The following is a 26,043-nucleotide window of genomic DNA, read 5'->3' as shown; positions in this document are numbered from 1 at the left end:
AATGTTAAATGTACAATAATGATTTAATAAATAACAAATTAATAAAAAAATAATATTTTTTATTTTTGTCATATTTATTATTTACTTTAAATAAATGAATTACAAAAATAAACAAATAGTTAAAATATTAACTCTGGCAGACCTAAAATTTTTAAACTGAAGTAGGAACTAAAGTATCCAATTCTGAATAACATAAGACAAAAATAAAATTATAAATTCTAGTCAAAAACTATGAAAACAAAAACTACAAAATGTTATATATATAAATATTAATATATATTTAAAAAAATATTTGAAATGCACAGATGAAGAAACACATTTTTTCCCATCTAATACAACAGTGCTTGAGAGCCAGCATCTTCAAACGAAGGACAATCCCAGTGCATCATTAAGAACAGTGGTCGCTCAAGACTAGCTGGGAAACCGCCTGTCCAAAAATCCACAATTCGTCTGCCTGCCAAATGGGGGAGCGCCTTGGGTCACACGGTTAGGACTACCCTCCCCCATGTAGCTAAAGCCAGAGCCGAGAATCTGCTGCCAAACAGAGAAAGAGAAAGAGGCTGGGGGCTGGGGAAGGGGATGGAGGATTAGGAACCACAGGAAGGCTGGGCCTGATAACGCATTCCTCCACACATGTGCACACAAACACACACACACACACACACACACTCACTGCTCTCTGGCTAAAAGTGTCTCAACACCAGCAACGGAGCTGCAGCAAAGAATGCGGGGTTGAAACTGTAAGCAAGAACAGAGTACAATAAAGATCATTGTGGATGTAAAAAGACACGCATATCACAGAGAGCAAGAAAACTAAGGGAAAACGGGATGCCGCATTACATATACGCCCACAGACAGTGAGCTGTGAAGAACACTGATCATATCTCTTACCTGAGAGATCAGGAAACAAACAGCCCAGCGATTTACTTAAATCCAAAATAATATAAGGTGTCTACCAGTGTGGCGCAATAAATGCATCAACGCATGAATATTTGAGGGTGCCAATTCTGTATTACTGCAGCAAAAAGCATGTTAAAACACGCGGTTAAGTGTTGTGACTCGCTAGCTGAAGTTGGAGTGCTGGGTCAGTTTAAAGTAGATAAATTGACGATGCATTCAAAGGTCACCCTCAAACATCCACCACCCATCCACTAAAATGTAATGTGCATAACAGTGATGAAACTGCACATTTGATTATTTGCAGTGAGATAAAAAAAACAAATGTTCCCAGTTAAACTCATACCTACCTCATTCCCCACTAATCTCGCTTCGCCTTTATGGCCTCGGCAGATTGTGTGATGCAAGTACGGCATGCAGCAAAGAAAAAAAATATGCAAACGTAACTTGAATCCCAGTGTAGGTAGATAGATAGATAAAGATGAGCTGTTTTCGGGAGAGCGACCACACTGCTGTCTGTATGTAGTGCATGCCACCTTGTAGGTCAGCTTTGTTTGTTCAGTGTCCAGGCCGTGTTTGGTGCTGTTTGAATTTCTCAAACAAACACACAGGACTTGAAGAGTGTGAGCGTGTACAATCCGGTCTGCCACCTCCCTTTGAATAAATTCATTAGCAGCAAACAGAAAGTGAAGAACAACCGGTTTTTGCACCTGGTATACACCTATGAGAGCAAAGCCAGATGCAAGAGATTCGGAAAGTGTGTGAACACTCAGCAGCATGTCAGCATCCAATTATTCGGAGTCAGTTCTAGTACTTTAAGGATTTGTTTTAAAGTCAAAGACAGCTGATTTCCAGCCCAATAAAGTGAGTATATTATGAAAAAAATATTTAATGATTTAAAAATGGATTAACTAAGAAAATAAAATGGAATAAATGAAGCTTAAAAAGTTTTGGTCTATATAAAGAAAGTCAATGGGGAATAAAAAATGATTGACTTCCACTGCATCAAAAAGAAAAAGTTAAAAATACTGAGACAGTTGTTAAAATAAACTCCAAATAACTCATACTGGTTTGGAATGGCATGAGGTTGAGCACATGGTGACTTATTTTTTGTAGACTGTGCCTTTAAACGCAAGCCAGAATTCCAAAAAGATACTACTATGACATCGCCAGCATGGAACGTGTTGAGCATCCATGTTTCATAACACATCTGTGAGCGGTTTGGACGTTTGTTTGTGTCTGGAAGAGCGGCAGGGCATCAGGCCAGAGCAAGTATGTAGTGGTGGAACAAAACAGGCAGTCACCATCTTAAATCAGCAGATTTAGTGGGTCTCTACGTGTCACCATTACTCAGACACCAAAGTTTGGGGGGAAATGCTTGTCGCCGCAAGGTTCATTTCATCACCATGAAACTATGACAAATGCTTCTGCTTCTCATCTACCGTCTGCTTGGAAGTTTGGGAGTGTCCTGGACTCTCCAGTGCCAATCAAAACTCTCAAAAAGATACTCTTGGTGGAAAGACCTGCGCTACAAAGTACCAACAAAATTTCACAAAGAAAAGGACTAGGAAAGACAATTAATAAGCATCAGGGCTCCAGACTGCGAACAAATGCTCCCATTTCGTGACCTTTTTTTTTGACGGTGCAACGAAATATTGTGAGAAGTAGCACTGGCGTGACCACCGCATGCACCGCCATTTCTGTTGCATACGAGAAACATCAAACGAAACAAAAGCGTAACAAAATCTCATTACTCGTTTGAGCTGCTCAGCACAGGCCGTTTCAATTTGGACTGTGACCGAAAATGTTGCCCTTATTTGTGTATTAAGTAAAATGTGGAAAATATGTGATATATTGTGTTGCGGGCAGATTTAAAAGTGTGCCCCTAAATCATCTTCTTGTGCACCCAAAAATGTTCAGTCAGGGGCTACAGTGCTCTTAGTAAGAATAGTTAGTCTGGAATCCTGAGGAAATCAGTAAAGTTCTTTACCTATGTGCAGCATTATATTTGTACCATTCTTCAGCAATTTCCCCAAACCCTTATCCCCAAATCCTTGTCGATACCATAAAACTATCACACATTTCTGCTCCTTTTCTACCATCCCAGGTTCAAAAAGCTCTTCAACTACATCCACCGCCATTATATTTTTACCATTCCTCAGTGATCTCGCTTCTCAAACCCTTTCATCTCTTCAGGTCCAAAATTGGTGGGAAATGCTTCGGTTTCTGCTTCTCATCTACGGTCCCACTTTCCCCAATGCCAATCAAAACTCTCAGAAAGATATTCTTTGTGGAAATATTTGCTCTCCAATGTCCCAACAAGACGTGCCTCAAGGAAATGTAGTAGTTCTTTATTTGCGAGCACAGCCATTATATTTCTATGAAAAATTTGTAACGCGGCTGAATTCATCAGTGTTTCTAGTTTATTAGCAAAGCCGTCAAGATGCATCGCCATTCTGCGAGGCAAGAAAAGGTTTAGTGGAAGTGCACAATGGAGCACATTCATTTGGCCGATATCAGATTTCTTCACGGGCATCAGTGAACGGTCTATAGGAGTCCAAGCCTAGCTGCTCTAAAACCCATTTCCCTCGTTCACGTTCGTTGAAATTGAGCTACGGCAAATGCAAATGGCATTACATTGCATTGATTCTCTTTTAATGACTTTGTTACACCTCTGACTGTCCTTTACAAAAGCAGAGCTGGCTCGTTTGTTCAAGGGCCTCCGCTTGATAAACTTGCCTGACTTCAATGCTCAGCTGCTCTGTGTGTGTGTGTGTGTGTGTGAGTGTGTCTCTCTCTTGCTCGCTCTCCGCTGCAACGTGACTCGCTCTGCACACAGCAGTGTCTTTCTCTCTTTTGCTGGTGTAGAGGAAAAAAACAGATCGACTGACTGATGGTTTGGCTGATGAACGGTGACAGAGCCACTCAATGGAGACTTGCATAGGGACAGCTCTCTGCCGGCCAACAGCGGCCCCCCTGCTCCATTATCAGAGCGATGCTTGCCGTGCGGCATCCATGGGGCAGTAAAAGTTCTTCTGCTGCGATCATAGCAGAGGTGCCATTGTTTTGACTCCCATGCTTTCACATCCTCGCATAATGCGATACTTCCAAAAGATGAGTGGTTGGCCTCTCGATATCATTACGAGGGTCTTGAAAACAAGCAAGGTTCATGCGTATCATATTCATTGGAACGTGATGAGCCCTACAAATGCATGGCAACAAACACGTTTGCATAAAGCAGCTCCCCTGCGGATGACTAGCTGCAATCATGGGACTCATCATGACGAGGCTCTTCACAAAGACAGCTCAGAGCCTATGCACATGCTACGACACTGTCAAGCTGATTCTGAACACCACCATCACACCTGCATCCAGAAAGAAAAATCTGATGAAAAGGCTCTTCCACACCCCAAACCGTTTGCGACTAATTGAGCAATTTGTCTTTTTGCTCATTTATTTTGTCCATTCACGACAAGGTGTGGCTTGAAATGGGAAAAAATAACGCCTGCCCTGTAACCAAAAAGTCTGAAGAAAATGGTGTTTATATGAATTAAGTGCATTTTAACGATATATAAATAAAGAAAACAAATTACATATTTATATATTTTTTTTAAATGAATATTAGATATATGGATATTTAAATAAAAATATATTTATAAATTTTTCTATGAAAATAAATGATACATTTACATTATTAAAAAAATGGATATTAGACATATGCATAGTTAAATAAATGTGTATAATTAAATAGGCATATTAAAAATAATAAATATATTCAATAAAAGAAAGAAAAGGAAGATAAATTATATATTTATATATATAGATATCAGATGTACATTAAAGCCCACCACACAGTGATCCTACAACAAGTAACAATGACTTTCCAAACAAACACATTTACAAACATGCATCCCATCATTTAAAGTCACTGTACTGTTGGTCAGGCAGTATTAGCCAATAGGCCTGTGACGGTGTCACAGCGGTTGTCTACTGCCACCGGCAGTAGTGCACGTTACGTCACGCACTCTATGCAGACTTGTTTTGTATACAAGCGTAATAACAGTAATAGTTGCAAATTGTTTTATTTAGACTAAGTCTATAGCAATTTACAAATTACCTCAAATGCCATACACAGTGTTTCCTTTAGATTGGCAGGTTTGAGTGCAGGAGAATACAGTTTATGCATTCAGCAATTTAATTTTGTATTGGGCGATGGACCTTGTTGGGAAACCAAATACTACATCGCCGATCTGGTGCCAGCTCCATTCATGTCACCCATCCGCGTTTGTACGAGTGTTTTCAAGTGCCTGTGTTTGTAAACGCCTGCCTGGTCAGGTTTGGTGAGGCTTAGTTTCTCCAAACCGGCCAAATACAAACGAGACGGTGATAAATTAAAGATGTTAACAATAAATGTGCCAACCATTCCTATTTCAAAGAGAGCGTGTGAGACCAGGAATTAATGCGTCCCCTGGATTTATACTTTTGCCTGGCTCTGCTTCCCAAGCCTCCGCTGACTGCACTCACACCTTCCCAAATGGACAAGGCTTTTTTTCAGTGAACCGGACGCAACACCGCATCACAATAGGGTTTTCTAGTGTCTACCCAGGACATTTGAACTCTGTGTCAGTACCTCATAAACATTACGAGGCAGTTTACTGTCAGAGATCTGTCATTTCGTGTAGTGCTGCATCCACTCGTGTCCTGCAGAAAGAGTGTATTTAACTTTATTATTGAGGCTACTTTCTTGTTTAACTATTATTTCTTTGATATTTGTGTTGTGCATGCTGCGTATTCACTGACGGACATGCTAGAATAAACACGCACTTTGTTAAACGATGATCTGACCCACTAATCAGCTTATGGGAGGAAGAAGGGGAAATCATTGCTCAGAAGGCTGGAAGAACATTCTGCTGCTGTAACAGGAAGCTACAGCACATGAGCATCTGAGCAGCCTAGCGTGGAATAACACAAACATGTGAGAAACCGTTAGTCAGAGAGGTCTGTTTGACGACAGCGCTACACCTCTGTTTTCTCAGGTTGTGGGTGTGTTGTGGTCAAGAGGCCGGCGGGAGGACTGTTTGTGTATGTGGTGAGATGACGTCAGAAGAACAGGTCAGTCGCAACTCTGCTGGGGCTTTACACTGTGTCAGTAAAGAGTGTGTCAGTGTCCCACCCCTGCACTGACTCATCCTTTCAGTTTGACGAACACACGCACGCTAGGGCTGTACAATTATGACAAAAATCATAATTGTCGATTATTCCCTTGAAATTGTAAATGCGATTATTAATTAAGGATTAATCACAATTTACACTGACTGACAAACTAAAAACCTTTAGTGCTTTTCTAAAGTATTAAGCCGCAAATGTCAAATTTCTTCTTTAAATTATAAAAAGCATAAAAATATGAATGGTATTATAATAGTACACTAAAACTTAAACAATGGAAACCCCTTAAGATAACATGTATAAAGAAAAAAACATCTTAAAGGGTAACTGACTCCACCCACTGGCAATTTTTGAAAAATGCTGAAAAGTGGGCAGAGCACAGCGGAGATAGAGGGGAGGGACCGAGGGCGGGGCTCAGCAGGTGGGGCGTGAACCTGAGACCCGCGGTGACGGATTAATTGACAGATGCTGTCAGAGTCGCTAAAATGGAGAATGACTATAGTGACGAAAGTAGCTTTGCAACAGAGCATTCATTTGAAGTAGATGACTTTTCTCCTCCACCTTCACCTGAAGTGGAGACTGTCGAGGTGTCTGTGGACACAGAGCCAGGCCCTGAGCCATATTAATTCAAGCCGCTGGCTCAAACTGCAGTCCTAACTACCACATTGTGATCGGCATCCGACAATGCTAGCGAAGCAGTTGTGCAAGAGAGAATGGGGCCAGTCTCTGAGTAAGGCACTGTGTCACTTTTCAGCGCGAGCTGTGAGGAGGAGTTCATTTCCACCTCCATTGCGTTGGAGAAGCAATCCCATGTAAAATGCAGTTTGCACACTCCAGCTCTAGGCGGGAACTCGCGGTCTTCCAGGCCAAGTGAATGCAACCACTGGCACCTAATTTTCAAGTCTGTTGCAACCAGCAACACTACACCTAAGTACCATCCTGACCACTGTAAATAAATCTAAGCTAACTTGAAGCTTTCCTAACTGATGCAATACTATGCTAAACTAACTATGCTTCTAACAATACTAATGTTACACTAACAACTATGCTAATTAACTACATAGGCTATACGAAATAATTTAATTAACTATATAAATGCTATGCTAAATAGATGCTAAAATACTCCTGAACGTTTTCAATATTCGCAATAGTGATTTTGACGGACCAAGATTACTTGTGCTTACGTCATCTGCCACACCACTTACGTCACGTACCACCGCAAACATCCAATAGGAAAAATCAACTGCAGTAGCAACCGTTCAACCTGAAGAGGGCGGCACTCAGACGTTTTTACACCATCTATTGTAGAATTAAAACACTTTATAAGCAAATGTCAAAAAAGTTACTCGAATCAATGAACAGCACTAATAAATCCCCATTCTTACAGATCATTAACTAAAAGTTGGTTTAGTTACTCTTTAAGCATGCAGAATAACATAAGTGGACTTTTAACGATCAATTGCCACTTTGAACGATTACATAATTGTGGCATCCATAATTGAGAAATTTGATTAATTGTGTAGCCCTAATGCACGCCCCCTTAAGCATTCACACACACTGCAGCCTCTCTCCTAACAGATCTACCAGGGAGATCCGAGGGCTACTGCTTCTCCATCACTCAGGCAGAAACGGAGCCGGATGCTGAGCGCACCTGTGTGGGTAAATCTGTCACAGGCAACAGATAGAAACCAACAGATTCCAGATCAACTGAGTGATGGCCATTTTACACTATCCCGCCATCAGCTCAAAAGATTATACATTTATCAGGCACAGCATAAATATTTTACAACTTGCATCTGTACAGTTTGATACTAATGCAAACAGCTGTCGGAAACCTGACCTCTGGCTGTAAAGATTACTGGTTCAAGGATAGCAGGTTCAAGCTGCATTCAGCTTGTATGGAGTAGATTTTATTCGGCCCAGATCTGGAACCAGCTCTGGCACACTCACGAGCCAAGCAGACTGTCAAAATGTTTAAGGTATGACACTGCTGGACGGAGCATACAGTAGTCAGCTTGTGATGAAGACAGGGCGTTAAAGGTCAGGCAAACCTGACACCCAGTTTATTTTGTCTGTGACGAGCAGACGGAGAGGTGATGCTGGATTAGCCATTCTGGTCCAACAGCCTGAGGGAGTCGCTGTCCCTGCTCTCACCTTGGCATCCTGCCAGCCGGGACTAAGGGCAAAATGGGGCCTGAACACCAGTCACCTTTGTCCTCACCCAGAAAATGCAGTGTTAAAAGCATTAGTTTGACAAATCTATCTAGGGATCCTTAGGAGCACATGAAAAAAAGCAAGTTAGGACAGGTTCCTTTCCTGGGTGGTGCTGCTGAAGAGAATCACAACCTGCATCTTGCGTGTTCATTCAGGTGAGAAAGTTAAAAATGTTTTTTAATGACCACTTCAGCTTCTTTCAGAGGTGCTTGCTCAGAAAAAGTGGCTCGGGGAAAACACAAGGAACCCATGACTTGGACTGCAATTATCGATATAACAAAGTCTTGACAAGGGTGCATTTCAAGTGATAGTTCGCCCAAAAATAAAAAATTACCCCATGCTTTTCTCACCCTCAAGCCATCCTGGGTGATTATGGCATTCTTTTTTCAAACGAACACAATCGGAGTTACATTAAATAATGACCAGGCTTTATAATGGGAGAAAGATGGTAGCCTTTCAATCTCCGCAAGGACTTGTACCACGGCAGATCAACATTGTTGGTCGCGGACAACTAGTGATGTATAATCCTATGTAGTATAATAAATGTGAAGACATTTTTTCTTTGCTTAGTTACATTTTCTATAAGGTGTAACGTTAAAAATATATTAAAGTGCATATAAATATAATGTAATATATAATAAATCAACCTTGCTAAGCCTACATCATCTGCTGGACGTCACTCTCTCATGAACACGTGTATGACATTTAGAGATTTATAAAGTTGTAAATATGGATATTTTTCTTACACAAATGCATCGTTTCACTTCAGAAGGCCTTCTGGACTATAATGGATGGGTAAAATTTTCTGGACTTCAAAATTTGGGCTTGCATCCACTCCCATTATAAAGCATGGATTACCCTGGACATTATTTAATTTAACTTCCATTGTATTCGCCTGAAAGAAGAATGTCATATACACCTAGGATGGCTTGAGGGTGAGTAAATAATGGGGTAATTTTCATTTTTGGGTGAACTATCCCTTTCACTAACAAGAAGCAAGAACAAACATGTTATTTCAGTCGATACCAATCAGTAAAATATTGAGCTAAAGCATGGAAACAATGTCTGTTGCTGTAAACGAGTCGCCAGTTGGTTGCACAACAAATTTCTCATCTCAACAATCAGATTCTTTTACTTCACCATCAACTTTGTTTACTGACAGAAGGCGAGCGGAGAGGCAGGATAGAGACGCAGGGCTAATGAGGCATCTATCAGAGCCCACGGTGTCCCTGTCACTGAGAACAGAGAATCCATTAGCCCGAGTGACCTTGCTTGGTTGTGTCCACTCCACACTAACCAGACAACACCATCGCCGCTGCCACAGCCTGAGGAGGAACCAGAGGAATGGCTCATTACTGCAGAAAACCAGCCTTGTAAGGAAGAGTTGTGAGGAGCGATGTGTGTACTCATGGTTCAGCCAAAAGCAGAATTTCATGTTGTTGCAGATTGATTTGCCTGTAATTCAAATCAGACTCAAAAGCTGCGGCACACTACTCTGCAAATTACCAACTGAAGAACATAAGAAGCCAGGGTGTCAAAAACAACATCACAATTAATTATGATTATAAGCTTTAAATCTATAATGTTATAGATTTAAAACATAAAAAAACCTGGTTAAAGTAATACCAAGTAATAAATAAAATATTTAAACATTGAAAGTAATATAAAAATATATTTATTTAAAATGTCCTTATTAATATTAACACACACATATATTTATAAATGTAAATATATATTTTTATAAATATATATATATTGTTTTGATCATTTATAGTATATATTATATTATTATTTTCACATGGCATGTATGTTTTACAACTCCGCAAACAGTCCCCTGAATAATCTTTCAGTCAAATTATGGTGTATGGCCAACAATGTTGTGTGTTTCATGTGCTAGGGTTCTCACCAACCCCCCTTGCCCTCTTTTTGTCCTTATAATGATTAATTGCACCTTGCCATCCTCACATGGGGAGCTGCACCATATGGAGGGTGTGAATGATGACAGAGCGCTTCTCTCTGGTGGGCAGATTAGATGGAAACGAGCTTGTTTGGGGAGTTGCCTTGTGGCAGGGCAGACCGGCAGAGGACCTGCGTCAGAGCCCGGTGAGGGCTGATGGGAAGATTAGACAGTGGCTGCCATTGCAGATGAGAACGCAGGAAAGTATCATTTTGACAACACGTCCAGTTTTCCTGCATAAGCCCAAGTGACGCACAACCCAATTCTGATCTGATTCTGGTGTTATCAGTTTCGGGCGGCTCGTTTTAAGAATGAAAGCTCATGTTTTAGCTCCAAATTATATAAATTTATTCAACCATAGATTTAATTTATGGTACCAATACCAATGTTGAAAAAAGGGACAGTTCACCAAAAACAAATATTCACCCTTATGTTACTACAAATCTGTTAAATAATTTCTTCTGCGAAACACGGAAGAAGTTTTTTTCCATATAATAAAATTAAATGTTCAAAAACAAAACTGGATCCCACTATCACTGTATGTACAAAAAAAAAACATCCTTTTGGGTTACACAGAAGGATGTAAGTCATGTTTGGAGCAACAAATTCACACTTTTAGGTGAACAAACTCTTTGAACTACGGTTTCTCTATCTTTTTGGTTCGCTAGCTTGTTATTTATTAAGAGTGATCAAAAAAAAAAAACGGAGAAAGCCATTCAGATTGCACTCAACTCCCTTGACAGAGAGACTTATCAGAAGGCGGATACTCACTGCGTACCTCTGGCAGACACGCACAAGATTAGAAACATTCAGAGCCGTCAATACAAATATTTTTTTTTTGAGAGGGGACGTCTGTGCCTGAAGGAAGGATAAAAGAAGTTAGAGAGAGAGAGAGAGAGAGAGAGAGAGAGAGAGAGAGATACTTTGCTGCCTGGTGTTTGAACTGTCATAGTGTGTCTAAGCCTTTTCTCAGGTGGCCAAACGCCAATACAGTAGTGTATTTGAGAGTGTGTATTACAAGACATTGAACACAGCATCTAATCCTCCTTATCTGTAACAGATGTCACCACAGTCAACTAAAAATAAGAGGTGAAAATTGACGCCTCACACCTTTTCACAAACTAGTGGACTGGAGCAAATAAAAGTGTCTAATGCAAGCTCAACTGTCAGTATTTATGGCATAAAATTGAATTCCACTTGGCCCTCCTTTTCTTTAAAAAATCTGGGTTACAATGAGACCAAACCATAAATGTTATAATACTAAATATGTAAACAGCAACCCAATGCAACACCATAACTGTTGTTATTGGTACCTATAACTATTAAAAATCATTTTCGTTATTTGAAATGAAGGTAAAAAAATAAATTATATATATAATTATATATAATTCTTTAATATAATTTTACAAGAACTAAAATTACTAAAACTGACATAAAAAAAGCTAAATTGAAATACTAAAATAATAATGACAATTATAATAAAAGAAACATAATAACATGAATAAGAGTAAAATAACACTAAATGCCATACAACCTTTTTTAATGTAAAATGTATCCCTTCTTAAAGATTATTTATATATATATAAATTGCGCTCATACATATATAAATTGCGCTCGTATATATATATATATATATATATATATATATATATATATATATTTTTTTTTTTTTTTTTTTTTTTTTTTTTTTTAAAGAATTTAGAGAAGTCCAAATTTTTGGAAAAACATGCCAAAATTGACATTAACCTTGAAACCAGAATGATTCTTTAACAATTTTACATAATGACTCACAAAAACTAGACACAAATGAAGTAAAACAACTCTTACAATGCATTAATATGAATCATTATCACTTTTTACAGAAGTCTTCACACAATCTGGCAGGGCGTAGGATATGGACTTGCGGATAACCACAGATACCTAATTGTGTGCTTGGATCACATGATTGGCCAAAAAACTGAGAGAGAAACCATTAGCTGCTTGTTGTCTAAATGAGCACCCCTATAACTGACATTCCCAGGATTCCTAGCAGCTGGTGGAAAGGTACTCCAGGGTGACCCCTGCGACCCTTGCACATTGATATCCGAGGAAAAAGTGATTTTACCTTTCTCTGCCGTACAGCCGAAGAAACAGTCCTCAGGCCACAGTCCCTACAGGAACAATTTGCATGAGTGGTCGAAAAAGAAAAAAAAAGCCCCACCGCCCCAAAGGGATCAAAGCTATTCCTAGGTATCCCAACATACGGGGCGAGTGAAGAACATCAATTTGCAGAGCAAACGGCAGCTGCTATGAAAGGGAAAGAGCTACCTGCCCCCATCGTGGAGTGCTCTGTGTCCACCCCCAACTCTGACGGTGCGCTTGTCCATCTCTGGCATTCATGTCCACCCCCTATATACCTCTAGAAGTGGAATTTACTACTCACACCCAAGTCTTTGAAATTACAGGATGTGGAATCATCTGTCCTCCTTTAATCCTGTGAGATGTGCTTCCATTTTCAAAAAGGCTTTTAAAGGAGAAGCTTTGCTCTTGGATGAGGAGCTCGCGACCATTCGACATTAGTGAGGAACAGCGGAATCCTTTTATTTCTGCAATTATTTTATTTAATACAGACAACCCAGACTTTCTGAATGAATGAATGAATAAAAACATTTCATTGGGCATTGAAATAATGTGAATAAATTATAAAAAATGTAAAATTTTAATAAAGTATAAGAATTTTTTTTTTACGGAACTCAACTTATTAAAAACTTTACAATACATATTTTTTTTAAATTAGCAATAGACAAACATTTCAATCACTAAAATTTTATTAAACTATTAAAATGGAATTAAGAAAAAAACAATGGAAAACAGAATTTTGGAAAAATAAAACATTTATAAAAATAAAATCGTTTTCATAGGGCCCCTAAAAATGTCAAACATTGTTAAACTTTTAATAAATTGTTAGTTTTAAAATTAATTGAATTAAACAGAATATTTTTTTACTATTTAAATGTAAATGTCTACATTTATTAATTAAACACATTCCAGATTGAGGAATCCAGAAACATCAAAACAATCGATAGCCTGAATGCATTGTAAGTCGATTTGGATAAAAGCGTCTGCTAAAAAAATTAAAATTTTAATTTATAATAAATTTAGGAAAAATTTTCATAGGGCCCTAACAAAGTCAAGTCAACAAAGTGATGCGGTCTGGATCTCGGTGATTGCAAATCACCCATGGACGGCCACAAGTCTAGACACTTTTGGCAAACCCTGTCCAGCAGCCTGCAATCTGACTTCAGCAATTTCCAAAACGTCTAATTTGTCTGTTGGGAGAATGTGTGTGGTGAAAAAGGGGGAAGAAAAACGAAAGCAGATATCCAGGTTTATAACCTCTGCCCTCAGGCTTTTATCCTGCAGAGGTATGTGTGGTTAATAAAGCAGTGCTTGCATGCACACAGCTAGACAATAAGATGTTACTCGTCTCTCTGCGCCTGTCCTCTAATTCACAGACTGCAGGGGTAAAACAGCATGCAGGACGCAGGCGGATTACAGCCAGACCTATCCGATGATCTTCAGGCTGTTCTCTAATGCCGCCACACGCCTGTTATCACACAGCTCGAGCAACGTCTGAGTGGTGTTAATGCAAGATCTCCTTCCTGATGCACATCTCCATCGTATTCCACATGTTAGCAATATGAAAACTCGTTTTAGAGTCATTCAATGCATTTGATGTGGGTTTTCCTCTATTTCAACAACAGAGAGCGTATATTTGCGTCTTGTAGCGGTAAGCCATTGACATCACCATGGAGGGAAAACGGACACAAAGCGGCTTGAACATCGATTGCATTGATCCGTACCTGAACATCTTAATGTTTAATCACAAAGCAGCCCCCTTTACTCGGCCGTTATGTGATCCCATTAAACCCTTTAACCACATCTCTTCTCAGGCAGACCGTGGGGGTCCATGCTTCATACGGTTTCTCGGACCGCTCAGACATTTAATCCGCCACAGTTGATAACCACAGAACACAGAACTCAAGAGAGAAAACTGATGTAATGGATGGGCTTTTTGAAGCTATGCTTTAGCGCACTAAATATAGCCTGGCTAGATCCATACGTGCAGCAGAGAAGTTGATTTCAACACTGCATACGTTGCTCACTCCGCAGATATAAAAAGAAAGTCCCCCAGAGTACTGAAACAGTGAGGCAGACAGAAACGAGAGGGCATGGCTGAAATCTGTCTGTGTTCTCTTTTATTTCTGCGATCTAGAGCATTACTCTCACTTTGCAAGAACTAAATGTTCAACCTTACTAACCACCTCCAAGACAAAAATTTAAATTTTTTACTGAATTTCTAAGACTAAAATTGACATTTAATACCAGCATACTGTGCATTGCATCCGTTTACATTTCAACAGTATAACCCTAGTAGTAAGGTTAAGTAATACATTTAACTCAGCAAGTGGCAACCAGTTAACAACAAGAAAAAAAACAACATTATTTTTTAACCCAATTTTGAATAAAAACTTGCCTGAGGAGCAAAAATTGTGACTAAATGTTCCTCTAAAGTCGAGAAAAAAATTTGTGATTATTATTTTTTTTTTGCAAAATATTAAAACATTTTAGATTATCAATATGACTATAGTGTAGTAAAATCTTTTATTTTATGTATTAATAATAATAACAAACTATAATAAAATAAAATAATAAACTAAACCGCATTTAATAGTAAAATATTTATTGTTTTAAAAATATATTTAAGAAAACTAATAGCATGCTTTACAGTACAATAAAACTAATATTTAATTTTCTTCATTAAAACATTAGTTTTTTATTGTGGCCTTTAAATCTTTATTATAGACAAAAGACGCTTTATAAGCACTTCTCATTACAAGGATGGGAAGAAGCATGTTGCGTCCAAAAAGCAAAAGTTTTGCTCTAAAACACTGAAAACACCAGATCAGGAGGTATACACAAATAAAAGAAGGGTTTTACTCTGCTATCTGATAATCACACTGAGCCATAATGCAATTTTTGTTTTATTTTGATTAATCATGCAGTACCACACCTGACTCAAGTTGCATTGTGGGAAACAGTCTCATGCAATGTGCTCTAGATGTATACATTTTAGCATATGCATTAGCATTTCCTGTAACAAAGCAGATAGAGAAAATGTACACAGTATGTATACTGCAAAAAATTGCATGAGATTGAATCATTATGAACATAGCTCAACTTAAAAATTCTAAATAAACAGGCTCAAATAACATGAAGAGATTTACATGTGAAGGAATCACTCTTCCTGGACGTTCTTTTATTCATCATTGTGTGAGGTCTGGATTGAATTACCTGCTCATCCTTTCGTTCGTACAGAAGGGCCTCTGTTGACACATCCCCTACAAAACTGCTGTCTTCACACTCTCACTCTGAGCCAAGGTCAAGCACAGTGTTTGCACAAACCAAGGTTAAAAAATAAAGTGATAGGTTTCCCAGTGCAATGACTCTATTTTAAAACACAGCTCCTGTCTTCAAAGACATGGCATGGAGTGGCTTACAGTTTCACCTGAGACATGTGCATGGAAGATACTTATCATTAAAGGGAACAGTTTACGTGTAAGACAGTAAGCAGAGGTGAGAAAAAGTGTTTATAATGTTTGAAATATGGATATTTATCTTACAAAATTGGCAAAAAAACAGGAACATGTAGCCATGTGGGGAACGTTTGATCACTGGTGCACACACTTTATGTCACATTTGCTGAACTGTTGACCGCTTACCCCCATTCAAAGGCTTAGAGGGACCAGAACAATTTTTAATATAACTCAGATTGAATTCATCTGAAAGAATAAAGTCACATATACCTAGGATGCTTTGAAGGTGAACAAAACAAAGGCAAATTTTCATTTAAGTCAATTAAAGTCAGATAAAAAGACTGATGTGAGTCACGACTGTCAGTTTGAAAATGTCACAGGAAATGGTATAAAAAATGAAGAACTGCAGGTATGTTCAAAATATACTTTACTGTATACAGTACACTCCAATTTTAAGTCTTAAATAAAACCACACAAAAAGTTTAACAGATTTGAAAATTTGAACATCCATTGTTTAGATAGATCGATAGTTCTGATACAAACATAAAATGACTACCAATATCTGTTTTAATTTATTTATTATTATTACTACTAAATAAAAAAAAGTTAATGAGAAAGAGTATTATTGTAATATAAATACATATTCAAAAGTTGAGAATAAAAACAACATAATTATTTTACAGTAAAACTGTAAATTTACAATACTAATGTTTGTCCTTATTATTCCCAAAATTGTCAATTGTCAATATGACTAAAAAATATATATTTTCTTTAATATTTTAGTAATCATTAAAATAATAAATAGGAAACATGACTACTGATATTTCACTTTAAAATTACAATAACAAAAAACAAGAATAAAAAAATATGATAATTTAATAGTAAAACTATAAATTAGAATTTACTTATTTCCAATTATTTCCAAAATTGTTCTGATTGTATAACACAACTAAATATTTTTTATTTTGTAATAATAATAATAATAATTATTATTATTATTATTATTACTATTATTATTATTATTATTACTACTACTACTAATTAAAACATTAAAGTATTCATTTTTTGTATTCATAAAATCTTTTATTAGAAGTAATAGTAATAAGTAAACAGTAATAGCAATCTATGACTATCGTAAATTCACTGTAAAATTCTGACTACAATAGAAATAATTATTTTACAATAAAACTATATGTACAGTACTAATATTTATGGCTGTCGTCTCTTATCTTCATTTTCAAATGTTAAACCATCAACCTTTTAAGCTGCAAACTCTGTATGCAAACATTACCTAATAGTACCACAGAAGCACCGCACAAACTAAGAGCACATTTAATAATATTAAGCTTAGGCCTGTATCCCCGGAGAGAGGCGACACAAAGCCTTTAGGACCGTAGCTTTACTTGACACTGCCATCAATTACTGACTAACTCCTCACGACAAGCAGTGCTTTTAGTAAACATTTCCTCGACACAGAGCACATATGAAGACAATGCAACAGTGAGAGTTAAATATTCATGACGATAAGAAATTATGTCATCATTTATTTTTAAAATCAAAAGAACGCCCGATGCTGTTTGTCCAGAATAGCAGATGGCTTGGGTTCTTATCATAATTAAGTGATCTATCTCCGACAGTGTCTTAGAATGACACGATGCATGCAAATTAGGGCCTAAAAAATAGAGAATCAGCAGAGGGATGTCTGTGGCCATCATTTGACCCCTAGGGACAGGTGGCACAGCATTTGTCGCCTACCTGGTCAGTGACCCGCAAACACACAGCATGTAGTGCTGAGGTTCTGTGCACCACCTTCACCATCTGTCCATCTCACCTGCTGTGTAGTTACCGGCCTAAAACGCCTCCCGCTACACCAACCTGCCTGTAGGTGTGCTGCCAATATGTAAAGCATCAGGGTGGAGCACTCTATCATGATGCTAATGCAAAATGTATTGTGATTCGACAGGCAAAAAACCCTTCCAATGCTGCCTGGTGTATGTGGAGTAACTCGGTTTCAGCATATTAGATCCCTAAGAAGACAGCTCAAACAAGGGAAACAAGCAGGTGTTTCACACACACACACACACAGAGAGAGAGATACTAACATGTTTAAAAACACCTCTTGAAGCAGATCTGGTGACAAAATTCAGAGTATTCAAAACAAACCAAAGAGCCACAATGATCGCTGTGACTGGCAACTATGCAACACCGGTGTCTCAAATGGATTTATCTGTGAAATTCACTTAACAGCATCCCGCTTGATCTAATAACAGCTGTATAGCCTACTTTATAATGCCACACATTGCACTCACCAGATCAGACCACATTCAAACCCGTTTGCATTGAGGAAAAACTGAATGCACTAGCTCAAACTGAGATTCACTGTCTAGCTGATTCCCACACATATTTTAAACAATAACCACATAGCATGAGAATAAACGCATGCAGAAGCCAAAAGCAATTGAAAAACCCTGATTGAGTCGATTTATAGTCTAAAGAATGTGTGTGAAAAGAAAAAAATAAATAAAGACTGACTGATCACCCAATTCATGCTTTAGCAGGAGGCTTTTCAACTGTATAAGCTCGTTTGCATTGGTTCATCCTTCCTATATTGAATCATTTGAGGGCACCACACATTTATGACAGATTATTACTAATCTGACAGCTGGAATAAAGAAGTTAAACGCAAAGAAAAGCAGGAAACGACTAATGTTACACAGGGCCATTCAAATCACGAAGCGTGAGTGAGAAATAAGCCTTTGAGTCTCGGATCACACTGAAAATCGCTACACACGTGCACGTACAAAAATAATCTAAACATAGCACAGGAAAAGGTAGTAAAATGAAAGATAGCTCTAATGATTTGTCCTCACCTTCCACTCCGGCTGCCCGAGGTTGATCTGTTGGCTGGATTCTTCTTTCCTTGGAAGAAAATCCCCTCGAAACGTTCAAAAACAAAAGATGAGGATCTATTTTGATCCTCACTTGGTTTAAAATGGATAAAAACGTAGCCGCTTCTCTTTTCTCGGGTATCTACGGTTACCTCAGAAATCGGAAGCCGTGCGAGTGACGTTAAAACCGTTAAAACTCGAACATATTATTGGCGAATGTTTCGGATTTCTATGTATATGATCCTCGTGTTGTGGAATAAAACGCCCTAAGCTTTCTGTCTCCTAGCATTCGTGTGTTTTAACCAAATGTTTTTGTGTAAATCCAAAGAGTCGCGGCTGCTCTCGTGCTGCTTCTGCGCGCGCGAGTCTGCTCGACTGCATTCCTCCCTCTATTGCACAATGAGTCGCTATAATTTATTCATGAGATCATGGGGATGGAGGTGCTCTGTCGGAAGAAGGAGAGGCAGTTCTTCTCTTTCTTGCTTGATTTCTTTCGTTCGTTCTTTCTTTCTTTCTCTCTCTCTCTTTTTTGTTACTCACCCGCTCATCGCCCTCCCCAGCTGACTGACTTCCCCTCGAACGCTAGACTCGATTAATGGAGCGTCGAGCAATCAAATAAGACACGAGACTGGAGGGTGACGATTGTTCTGCGATCGATGATTAATTAAATGGGGGCTTCTTCAATTAAGGACACTTTAATCTATAATACAAATGTATCACATGTAATAGCAAATTTTACCTTTCACCTTGAGATATTGGAACGACTATTAATTTCCTTTAAAATCATTCTAGATGTTAGTATTTATATAGTATTATAGTATTTGCAACATGATTTTAAAATCATTCATTAGATTTATATATATATATATATAATATTTCTATTAAGATTTCTTTATTTCTGTGTCAGTTTTAATTTAAGTAGGCCTACTTTCACAGATTTTTAAAAAATTCTAATATTTAGCATTTATTTTATTGCAACTTTATTTAAATCAATTACAAATAACTGTGATCATTTTCTCACCTTTTTCCAATATATTTCAAAAGAATAGTGTAGTGATTTAAAACAAGAACTTATTTGACTTAATTAGTAAAAAAAAAAAAAAAAAAAAAAACGCATTCCGGTTATGATAGACCCTGTAAATATGAGAATGGCTGCCATTTTGGCTCTGGAGGATCATACTGTAATGTTAATAAAAGGAATTTTTAGGGAGGGTGGAATACACTTGAGCCAAAATGGCGCACTGTTGCTGTGTTATATAAATGTTCAACCAGGAAGAATTTGGCAGGCAGCCTGTGTTAATGGTATTATTTCACTGACGAGCCACTGCCATTTCACACCTGGTGGATTCAGAAAATTTGGGGAATTTGTTTTTTTTTCCACACAAAAAGTTACTTGGTTTGTGAATAATATACACTATTGTTCAAAAGTTTGGGGTGAAAAATTTATTTAAAGAAAGTAATACTTTTATTCAGCTAGGCTGTATTATTTTGGTCAGAAGTTAAAGTAAAGACATGTATGTTAAAAAAAGTTGTTTTATTTCAAATAAATGCTGTTCTTTTGAACTTTCTATTCATCAAATAATCCTGAAAATAAATGTTTCATGGTTTCCACAAAAATATGAAGCAGCACAACTGTTTTCAACAAATGTTTCTTGACCTCAAATAAGAATGATTTCTGAAGGATCATGTGACACTGAAGACTGGAGTAATGATGCTGAAAATACAGCTTTGATCACAGGAATAAATTATATTATACTGTTAACAGAAAACAGTTATTTTGAATTGTAATAAAATTCCATAATATTTTAGTTTTTACTGTATTGATAATCAAATAAAAGCAGCTTTGGTGAACAATAAGAAAAGAAAAACATACTGACAGAAAAACTGACCTCAAACTTTTGATCATGTATCAATCATGTTAAACCATTGCCAAATTGTTTCCCCTGAATCTCAGATTTTTTAGCACAGTTGTTTAATCAGTGTTGGGCTCATTCATGAAACACAAGCAAAAGAAGTGAAAAACACTTTATGCACTTTTATGTAATTTGTTGTATTAGAAACAATTTACACAGAAATTCCTTTCACTTGCATTTCATGAATGAGTCCCAATGTGTTCAGGGACATGTTTTTCATACGGGCAGGTAGCCAAATGTCTATAAATCATGAATTAGAAGAGCAGCGGTGTCTGCTGTCCTCTATAAAGCAGCAGGTAGTGAAAAGACTGGTTCAGACTCATGCAAACCTCACAATAGAGAGATCACAGAAGGGTGAACTCAACTTCTCTCAAACCCTTGCATGCTTAAATATCAACTGCACTTAACATTTATTTCATTTTTAATTTGTGTTATTTTCTCCGGAATAACATGCACGATGAATCGCACACAATAAGACCAGGAATGTGAATTAAAAGTACATTTGGTGACTGAGTGCTGCCTCAGATCCAGCAAAAAGGAACAGCAGTAGTTTAGCTGTGAAACAGATGTATTGCAATCTGGCAGCAGTCAGCGGCGCTGCGTTTGGCAGAGACGGTGTCATGTTAGGGTTTGAATTCAGCTTCTGGGCATGAGGTGACAGAGACAGACGGTGTTCATCAGCCTGATCTTTCATCTGCTTTCCTGGCTTTCTCTCGCCTCTGCATTTGTGTGTTTGTGATTTGTTCTGATGCTCTTTTGCCTCTGTGATGTTATCGCTGAAAGATGCAGCGATCACGTCACCCATTTTTTTAGTTTATCAAGCGCTCGCTTTCATGCAGTGACATAATTGTTATTCCTCTCTCATTCCTGTCCTGTTAAAAATGGGAAGAGAACTGCCCTAAAGACATTGAGTCAATAAAACAGGCACTTTACTACACCGTGAGGGGATCGGGTCGTGAAATGTTTGTGCAACAGAGGGGTGGGAGTTGCATGTTATGTCTCCAGATATCAAAATCTCTTAATAGTATCACTATACTTCCCCAACATCTCTGTGAATAAAAGCTGTGCATGATTTTAAAATGCAAATGTTGGTAAAAAAAAATCTGTGGGAGGCGTAAAGAGATACTGTTTGTTTCTGCTCACCCCTTGCTGAGAATGGTATGCCCCATGCCAATGGCAAGAACATATCATGGGAATTATCCTGCAGAGAGAATGGAGGGAGGGAGGGGAGGACTAGACTGGAGCTGCTGAGGAAAGAACAATGGATCTGCAGTCTTGATGAGCATGACTGAACGTTAGTCTGGAGGTTTGGGGCCAGACGAAGAGCTGTAGGGAAACAGAACAGAATATTCTTTGTCAGAGGTAGAAACGACAGAGTCATTCAGCTGAGCAGGTAACAAAGAGACAGACACCAATACAATGAAAATACATTATTTTCTAATAATCCTGATGTGCAACCCCTGTGTTAGTATGCTTAAAAACCACACACAAAAAAACTTTCAATTAACATTTTAATAAAAGAACCATTATAGTGTGAAGAGCATTTTATATCCTCTAAAGAATCTTTTTCCACTATAAAGAACCTTTTGTTCAGTGGAAAGTTTCCATGGATGTTAAAGATTCTTCATACTTATAAAGAATTTATTTCACCCATGCAATTCTGTCATTATTTAGCATGTTTAAGCAACTCTTTTTCAATTGTTCATTGTGATTATGCTCCAGAATCACTGAACTTGCACACTATATCATGTGTATGTCAAACAGACTCATATCTAATTTTTTGTCTCCTGACATCAAAAGAACCAATAGCCAACACTCTTAAAAATAAAGGCTGCAAAAGAGTAAGAACCATTTAGGGTTTCCAAAAGACCCTTGCAGTGAACAGGTTTTTTATTTATATAAAAAATGTCCTACATTTACTGTTGCTCTGCAAATATTTGCTTGCAAGATCCAGTCATTTAAATAGGAATTTCACAACCTGGAATTTCACGTAAGGACAAATGATTTCCCCATGCAGGTTTCATAATGGTTTCAGATGGTCATGCAGGAAGCAGCTTGGTTTGAAAGGGACTTCTGCTTTACACAATGCTACACTATATTGTCAATATACAATAGGCCTTTTTTACCTGGAATATTTAGATTTTTTAAATAGTGTGAAAAACATTTGAATAATCTTTCCACTCTTAAAAATACTGGTATCTGTATGGTTGCATGGAGAAGCTTCAACATCTGTGGAACTTTTCCATTGCACAAAGGGATCTTTATAGTGGAAACAATTATCTTTAGTTTTAAAACATTCTTTACATGAAGGGAATAAAAAAATATTTTAGGAACTTTCCACTGAAAGGTTTTTTGGGGAACCTAAAATGGTCTTCTATTGCATCACTGTGAAAACCACTAAAGGGAGCTTTATTTTAAAGAGTGTAAAAAAAGAAAAAAAGAAAAAAAAGAACAGGAACCAATCAAGAACCTTTATTTTCAACAGTGAAATCAGAATCTTTTACGAATCCGAATATCTTGGCAAATTAAATTTGAGAATTTTCATGAAGCATACAATTTTACGATTTAAATTTCCATTTGTTTATCACAGAAACCAATCAACTGACTTCACAAGACTTCAATTTTTGGGAATGTTGGAGACTGACTGACGTGGTCATTGTGAAATGTTGCTGTACGGAAGAAAGTTGCGTAAATGTTCTTAAAAAGTCTGCTTAATGGTCCATGAAAAAATGCTAGGGTTTCGAATGAAACTACGCAGTGCACATAATGGCCGAATATGAATATTTAACCTTTGATTATCCAAATATCCCTACCATTTTCGATGCTCAAAGCTCAGAATCCTTGTTAAAACACCCCGAGTCTTTATTAGTTAGTGTGTGCATCACTGCATGCGGCCAGTGCAGACTTATGCTCAGCAGCTCCCTGTTGCCCTGGAAACAGGTGCTGAGATTCTTTTGCCTTTTTTCATCTTTCTCCTCGCTATCGATGTCAATGCCACCTCCCACAGGCTCCCCTCCCCCACGACCTGCTGCATCCCCTCCCTCTCCCCATCTACTGCAGTCATTTAACAATGTCACAGGCTAGAACAACCAACCAACCCCCCTCGATCGCCGCGCGCTCGCCAACCACATCGCACACTGTATGAGGGTCAAACAGCTCTCGGGCTATTGATCCTTTTGAACGCTGTGGAACCGCGCGTTCCGGCGCGCCGCGTCAATCTGACCGCGGCTAATCTCACTGCGCGGCAGATTGCGAGCTAGAATGCCACTATGCCAGCTCTGTCTGTCTTTGTGTTCCCATTGGATGAGCAAAAAGGACAGACAAAGAGTAATCTGACTGCTTAGCACCCCCCCCCCCCACCCCATCCTATCCTCGCGCACTCAGACGCAGCGCGGTGGACAAATTCACAACCTGGTGCGATCACACGCAACGCTCAAACGCAGCTGTGTTTAAAGCGAGATAATGAAACACTGATTTGTCCAGGTTCTATTTGCGCTCTAATGAAAGCATTTAAATTAAGCACGGGCTCATGTGACGCTCGCGCATCCATATCCATTCCACTCCTTTTTTTGGCCTTTTTAAGTCAACATTGTTGTTGCGCGCCGCATTCCATTGCAGTGACTTCTGCCTGGCCTGAAGAGGAACATTCCTGGGAAGTGGCTGACCGACAATAACAGTCGGCAGCAAAAAGAGGGCAGGAGCGGATTGAAAGAGCTGTTCTTTCCAGCCATGTTCTCTGAAACACCAGCAACAAGAAGCTTTACCTCATATCTGCATTTGCATCATCCGACACAGCTCTGTTTAGTAGCTCACCAAGACTGTTCAGGTGGCAAAAACAATGCGAAATGCAAATAATAAACTGCAACTAACTGTAAAATCAGGCACAATAAAAAAACAAAAAGGCTTATCAACTTTTTTGATTGACTGCATTGACTGCAATGTAAGAAAGTCTTTTTGTATAAAAGCATATCCCAAATGCATAAAAATCAATATAATTTTGTTTTAGAATTACTTGTGCCATTTGGAAATATGGCTAATAGTAAAATAACATTTGACCCTAAATTCACTGTTGTTGTCACGTGTTTTGATGGTAAATTCCATTTCTACTGTTGTTTGCAATCCATCAGTGTCATGTCAATTTAGAGAATTTTTCTAATAAAGAAAAATCATTATTTAATTTACATTTTATTTATATTCTTTGATTCATAGAAAGTACATAAGATAGAATTGACCCGAAATAGAAATCATTGGTAACTTTATAAATGTCTTAACCATAATTTTTGATAAATTGTATTTCCGAAAAGAATTCCCCTCAGTAGGATTTATATATATATATATAGAGAGAGGGAGACAAACGTTTTATGTAATTATTTTAATATTTTTTCTTTTATAAAAAAACATACAGATTAAACCAAGGAAACAGTTGTTCTTTGAAGGACTCTACACCTGTTGTCAAGCCTCTTCACACAGTTTGTTTTTTACGAGGCCAGTCATCAAACTACAGTTGTCATATTCGAAAAGTAGAGTCACCTAAGGCACCGTGTGTTGTATAAAGCTGCTGGATCTTATGCAGTTCCATAACTCAGACAGACATTAACAGCCACATCAGAGGCAGAGGCAGCGATTGAAGAGGACATTCTGTCTGTCTCAATCATCCCACATCCCTCCTAATTAGGATGAAAACAGAGAAAGCTGGAAGAAAGTATGTCATCCAAGATATATGAGCTCTCAAACAGAGATATCTGTGATTTATGCTTACATGTTGATTATATTTTATATATTGTTTGCCAATGTAAAGGATCAATAATGACAGTAATATTATAAAACTGCTTCAACATTGAGTCATTGTCTTTGCTGGTGAGTTTGAGGCTGTAGGGCCAGTGATGGTGGAAGTAGCAGGGATAATGAGATTGCAGCTCAGGACAGCAGGCCAATCATGTGATGGGTCTGACAGCAGAGCGTGCAGAGTAACCATCTGACTCAAACAGGGACAGCTTTTCACATTTAAAGAGAGCTGTTGTTCCTCTTGCCTGAGGTGAATCTCTGTCCCCGGCGTCCCGCTGAGGGCTTCAGGCACCAGTGAGCACAGGTTTGACCAACAGAACTAACAGAGACACAGTGGCTGGTGGTTAGTAGCTGCAGTTTTGTGAAAATGCCTAATTTTAAGAACAAGAGAAGTAGGACAGTTTCAGAAGAAAATGTACAATAGTAGCCTTTCAAAAGATACATATATGTACCATTTAGGAACTAATATGTATACTTGAGGTAGTAATATGTACCTTTAAGGATCTAATATGCACCCTTTTTAAGCGGTACCGTCCCAGAGACTGCTTTGTTTCCCTTTTTTTTCTTCTTCTTCTTTTGTTTTCTGTAGCTAGAAATATAGCACGGTTTTGACGCTTTAAGTTTTGAGAAAGTAAAGGATGGTTATA

The 26,043-nt window shown here is 38.1% G+C and overlaps 1 protein-coding gene across 3 annotated transcripts in view; it reads right to left on the bottom strand.

Annotated features, from left to right (window-relative positions):
• Positions 1 to 19,287, bottom strand: part of LOC128020794 (zinc finger MIZ domain-containing protein 2) — a 40,832-nt gene extending 21,545 nt beyond the window's left edge. Inside the window, exon 1 of one of the 3 annotated variants that reach the window (XM_052607511.1) lies at positions 18,681 to 19,287. The gene's annotated coding sequence lies outside the window, so the exon portion shown is untranslated. Of the gene's footprint in view, positions 1 to 11,012; positions 11,034 to 18,680 lie in introns of those variants that run through there. The other 2 variants (XM_052607514.1, XM_052607513.1) reach the window with 2 other exon arrangements.
• Between the last annotated feature and the right edge of the window lie 6,756 nt (positions 19,288 to 26,043).

This window comes from Carassius gibelio, chromosome A10, assembly GCF_023724105.1.
Source record: "Carassius gibelio isolate Cgi1373 ecotype wild population from Czech Republic chromosome A10, carGib1.2-hapl.c, whole genome shotgun sequence".
Classification (NCBI taxonomy): Eukaryota; Metazoa; Chordata; class Actinopteri; order Cypriniformes; family Cyprinidae; genus Carassius; species Carassius gibelio.
The sequence above is the reverse complement of the archived record's forward strand: the minus strand, read 5'-3'. Positions and strand labels throughout refer to the sequence as shown.